Genomic DNA, 5,949 nt, shown 5'->3' with positions numbered 1-5,949 from the left:
AGTGGGATGAGTTAAGACTACAAGTAGCCTCACGTCTATGCGGTTCAGGTTTTGCCACTAAATGACAGCTGGAAACTTTATGAATAAACACCTTTGGAATCCCAGAGCGTTTTCAATGTTGGAAATGGGAATAAGGGATTAAGGACCTGTGGTAGCAACATGATTTAAACTTGTTTTGCTAAACGGCTTTTTCACTGACTTTAGTAGTTTTTCCTCATTGCTTGTAATAGAAACATAGTAACATGAAGTTAAATGGATTTCCATGTCAGTTGATTTCTGAGTGTTAATACTTTCCATTTGGTCAGATAGGGAAACCCCAGAAAACCCTAGATTTGTGGTGGTGGTGGTGGAGAGTAAAACTAAAACAGATTAGCCAAGCAGACATTGAACACTGGTGACTCAAGCCCAGAAACCTAAATAGCTGACTTAACCTCAGGTGGGCCATTTTTTTTGCTTATGGTTATCTTAGTAACTCTCTTTTTCTTCAGCCTTAAGACATCTTTTCTCCCTCTAATTGTTAATTACATAGTTTTCATAGTTGCATTGACTGCATTTCCGTTGTATTGGCCTTCCTCATATCTGTCAGGACACGAGGCCAGGGGATCCTGGGGGTAAGGGAGGATGTTGTAGAGACTAAACTATTAAATATCATGTGACTTCATTATTATTATTTTTTTTCATGGAGTGGACGGAGCAAGCCCCCATTCCAACTCCCAGCTTCAAATATCCATTTAATATATTGTCCTCGGATAGAGGATGTATCAGATATTAAACTGATAAGAACAGATACTACACTTGATCTTAGCCAAAAGGCCGAGAAGCGATGTGACTTCATTATTTTCAAAGGCTGGTGAGGACAGAGAGAAATTTGAGTTGTATTCATTTATTTCCCTATTAGATTAGCTACTATTTAAGAGCAGCTTTGCTTCCCTGTATATTCCTTAGAACATATGGCATAGTTGGTGGGTAGTAAAAAAGATCCTATTATTTTCTTAATAGTTGATAGTAGAATTTCCTTTGAGAATAGGTGGTCTTAAAAAAAAGAATTTGGGTATAAACATAGACTCACCATAGGATTCAGAAGCCTGGGGGCAGAACAAATGGATTAAAAATAATTGGTGGTGGTGGGAGGGGACAGAAAGGAGAGAGAACAGCTGAGCAACATGGGAAATCAACCACATGTCTTTATAGAACAGGATGACTGGAATCCAATTCTAACTGCTGTGGGTCAGCAGTGCAAACCCCACCTATATCTTAATTTCTAGGAACTTTCTGTAAAATCTACTATACAAGGGTTTTGTGTGCATATTTTTTTTGTTTGTTTTAACAGTGTGGTGGTGACCCTGGAATAGTCTTGTCTAGCTTCTAAAAGGGAGGGTGACCCTGGATGTCTCAACAAGGATATAAATGACATTAAAAATGATAAACACTAGACTAGTATAATGTTACAGTCATCTGCTTAATGGAAAGAGTCCTGGAGAGGGGCTTAGAAGTTCTGGGTTTGAATTCTATTTTACCCCCTTTAACTTCCACTATCTTTGTTGTCCTCCCCCCCCCCCCCCCCGAATATTGATACAATGGAGTCTATCAGAGCAGTCCTCAATATATTTAAGGCTCACATTTTAGTATTTGCAGTATTTCCAAATGTGAGAATGTACATTCCAATAACCAGGAAACTGTAATTTGAAGTTATACCAACAAATTTACTCGATGTTGCTGTAACTACACAAAATTATACATGCAACATATGGATTTTAACATTATGGAATTTGGCCTTATTATAAGTAACTGACCTATAAACAAGGATACTCTTTGCTTGTAAGTCCTAACTTATGAAATAGTGCAACCACAGACCCCCTCCCACAGCTTTTCACTATGTCCTTAAAGACATAGGTAATTCTTCCTCTTAGACAAGGTAAAAAACCAGAATTCCCACCCAGAAAGAAATGTTAACCCAGAATTATCAAATTTTGAAGTTTCAGCAGATGAAATACCAGAAATAGATTATGAGCAACTCTAACTTAAGTATTTTACCTAAGTAGTAATATAGAAACTTACAGTGTTGACCAAAAGAAGACACAGGTTTCTCTCAATAAACTGTGTTTCAGTGGGTCTCAAAATTGTGTGGCAAATGGTTGGTCAAGTGGTTTTCATTAAAAAGTATTAATTTTAAAAACTAATAATTTAAAGCTCCCCTCCCCCTCTCTCAGAACAAATGGTCCACAAACATTTTCCCTTCCTTCTGAAGGTTTTCAATGCATTGTCATTAACCATTTTTTTAAACGATTAAACATGCATGGCCAATAGAGACAACAGTTCTGAGACTGTTCGTCCTTCCAATGCTGATTAAGACTGGATGTCAGGTATTAGTGGCAATATTCATGTAGCCTCTGAGATCCTGAGATCTCTGGCAGACATGGTGACTTTGCCAACTCGTTGCCCACTGCTTTGATGACACCCACAGCAACCGTCTGTCTCATATCATGAACAGCAAAATGACCCAGAGGAGGAGCTCTCAACACGCCTGGGCTTGCCAGGAACCACAGCAATGATGACAGTATCAACAGATTTCTAGAATTTGGGGCGATCTTCCAGCTTCTTCCCAGAATGACAATCAATCTTCTTCTCACAGGTTTAATCAGCAAACTTGCAAACAGTCAGCACAGGTGCTTAACCAGCACTGATTTGGCCTGGATGGTTCAGGATAATCACCTGAGCTGTGAAGCCAGCTGCTTCATGGGTCATTTTGGCTGTCCCCAGCCACGGTGCATGATGAGCATCTTGGATAGACATGTCATTGACATTGAAGCCCACATTGTCCCTAGGAAGAGCTTCACTCAAGTTTTATAGTGCATTTCAACATACTTCATTCAGTTGTAACCCTGACTAGAGCAAAGACAACCATTAGTTATACTGCGTTTGGTAATACCAGTCTCCACAGGGACAGTACCAATGCCACCAATTTTGTAGACATCCTGGAGGGACAGGTGCAAGGGCTTGAAATCCTAAATTCTCCTGTGCAAAGCATGAGTGGAAAGCATGTGTAATTATACAGGACCATACAAATGTATTTTTCTTAATTTTGGTCCACATTTTTATCTGTTAACTTAATGGGACAAGTATCTACACTAATAAAAGAGAAAGATGCAAGTTGACCATACCTCTGTGACACCCACCAGCCAATCAGGAGTGACTATGCAAATTAACCCAACAAAGATGGTGGGTTAATTTGCATACACAGGCACAGAGCGAAGACTGAAGGCTCTCCCTGAGCGAAGACTGAAGACTGAAGGCTCCACTGCAGCCAGAGCCAAGCCTGAAGGCTGAAGGCTTGGCTCCACTGCAGCTCAGGTCCTGGGTGCCAGAGGAAAACCGGTGCCAGCAGCCAGGGGAAGGAAGGCCTATTGTGCAAATCTTCGTGCAATTGGCCTCTAGTATACTATATTGACCAAACCTCTTTATAGTTGCTGCTAGGTTGATTATTATATTTCAAAAGATGCTCCTCTAGACATTGTGCTAATATATGCACCCTATATTTCCTTCTACTTGTATGGGCCATACTATTTCTTTGATAGGTATTTATGATCCCGAATTCTTGATTCCTAGAGAAATGAGCTATGAGGAGCATTGAGGTGGGCAGTCAGAGCAGGCTGAAGCACGGGTACTGTAGGCTCTTTCCAGTGGCAGCCTTTCTCATTTATTGAAGCCATATTAACTGGTTAAACCTGTGTAATTCTCTTTATTTTTATTATCATCATCACCCCAACACCATATTCCATCAGGATTCCTGGAATAATTTTCTAACCAATCTCCTCTACATCTATTCTTTCCCATGGAATCTACATGGTACAACCAAACTGATCTTCTAGACTCAGCTTTTAGAGAATCATGGCTATATTTGAATGTCAGTGATTTTCCTTTATCCTTAAAATAAGACCTTAAATCCTTAATGAGGTTTACATGGCCCACAACCTTATATTGAACAATTCTCCACACCAATCTTACTTCCATTTCTTGAATATGTCAACCTTTCCATGTTGGGTCTTTCATGCATGATGTACCATTTTTTTCCTGATAAACTCTTCTCCCAAACTCTTTGTCTGATCTGGGCAGGTTTGCAGAGGTATTTAGTCCATGAAGAAAGCTCCATATCATACAACACTGGGTAGAGGCCTTCCATAGACTGATTAAAATGTAAAACTGAATTTATTTGATCTGAACGTCTTTAGCATATCCTACATGCACATAAACACCCCCACACATCCCATTATTAAAAAAAAAAAAAGTTTCATAATCCTATCTAATAAAGAGGGAATATGCAAATTGACTGTCACACCATCACAAAGATGGTGGTGCCCATAGCCACAAGATGGTGGCACCCAATCCCTTAAACCCCGCCGGAGTCCCCCAGTCCCTTCAGCCCCACCTGGTGGGGTGGCAGGTGTGCTGTGCGGCCAGACCTGCCCTCAGCCCCCCAGCTGCCTAGGGCTGGCCCAAGGTGCAGGCAAGCCTCAGATGGCGGCTGCCAGCTGCCCAGGGCCGCCCAAGTCTCAGGTAACTAGGGCCAGCTGAGGCTTGCACTGCTGGCAGTGGCAGCAGCAGAGGTGTGATGCGGGCATCGCCTTACCCTGATAGCCTGGTCATCTCCCACCCCTGAGGGCTCCCAGACTGTGAGAGTGGGCAGGCCGGGCTGAGGGACGCCCCCCTCCAGTGCATGAATTTTCATGCACTGGGCCTCTAGTATATTATAATATGTTTATAAATATTTGTGGGCTGCTACTTAAGTCCTTGGAGCTAATGTTTTATTTTATAATAGTTCAAATTATAGTTCAAACATGAGTCGTAGCTTAATCATTTCTAGCAGGGTAAAGAAACTGTGACAAAAACATTTAAGCTCTATTCATCGCTATTGTAAGGTAAGCAGATCCCTTCCCCTAACAAGTTATTTCAGTGAAAAGGAGATCTTAATTCATTTGGCTGGTTAATTGACATTGCAGTACACAGTTATTAATAACCTAAATCTAATGTTTAATATTATTCAGATTATATTCAGAGGTCATTAACTGGTGATCTGTAGGTCAGAACCGCCTATAAATATGTTTTGTTTAGCCTATACAGTATTAAAAAAAACATTTGAAGCAGTTGTTGAAATTTGGGGGAATGAAAATAATTGAGGCTTCTAGCTTCCTTTACTTGGAGATTCTGATGCCCTGTGATTCATATTCCCCTCCTGGCAGCAAGCAGCTGGAGTGAAGTTGAAGGTGTTCATTATAGGGAGAGCAGTGGTTCTCAAACCTGAGCAGGCATTAGAACCTGAGCAGGCATTAGAACCATCTGGAGGCCTTGTTAAGCTATTGCAGGCCTCACCCACAGGGTTTTTGATTCAGTAGGTCAGTGTCTCTTCACTTCTAACAAGCTCCCAGGTGATGCTGATGCTGAAGGTGAGGGGTCCACACTGAATACTACTGAAGTGAGTAGGAAATGTGTGTTTTGGCAAACCATGGTCCTCTCACTTCTTATTGATTCTCTTAACTTGGGTATCCACTGCCATTTATCACCAAGCTCACATTGCTACCTTTGGTATATTTAAAGAAATACTTTTTTTCTATGTATCTCTCTTGAAAGTGGAAAAACTAAGAAAAATAGAAATATTTGTCTTTGTGGAAGCAAAGAATATTCCAACAGATTAATCATGCAAACAACTGGCCCTTTTTATTCATATGCATTTCCTGCATGGCTTTGAGAGTCTTTTTGAGTTTGTGAACCAGTTCCAAGGAAGGCAACTTTCACATACAAAAAGAATTTGCCAATAAATTTATTAATAAATATTGGCTTTTAGACCTGGGTTTGAGCTCCTGGTTGTACTGTTTACCAGCTCTATGACCTTGGAAATCATTTGAATCTCATTAAGCCTCTTTTCCTCATCTATATAATGTAGGGGTTTTAATG

The 5,949-nt window shown here is 40.6% G+C and overlaps 1 non-coding gene across 1 annotated transcript; it reads right to left on the bottom strand.

Moving 5' to 3' along the window:
* Positions 1–628: 628 nt before the first annotated feature.
* LOC114229171 (U2 spliceosomal RNA) lies at positions 629–825 on the bottom strand. Its single transcript, XR_003615260.2, has one exon. It is a non-coding gene; the product is annotated as a U2 spliceosomal RNA (small nuclear RNA).
* Positions 826–5,949: the final 5,124 nt, after the last annotated feature.

Source organism: Eptesicus fuscus, chromosome 13 (assembly GCF_027574615.1).
Source record: "Eptesicus fuscus isolate TK198812 chromosome 13, DD_ASM_mEF_20220401, whole genome shotgun sequence".
Classification (NCBI taxonomy): Eukaryota; Metazoa; Chordata; class Mammalia; order Chiroptera; family Vespertilionidae; genus Eptesicus; species Eptesicus fuscus.
Note: the sequence above shows the minus strand (reverse complement) of the source record. Positions and strands in the feature narration are given on the sequence as shown.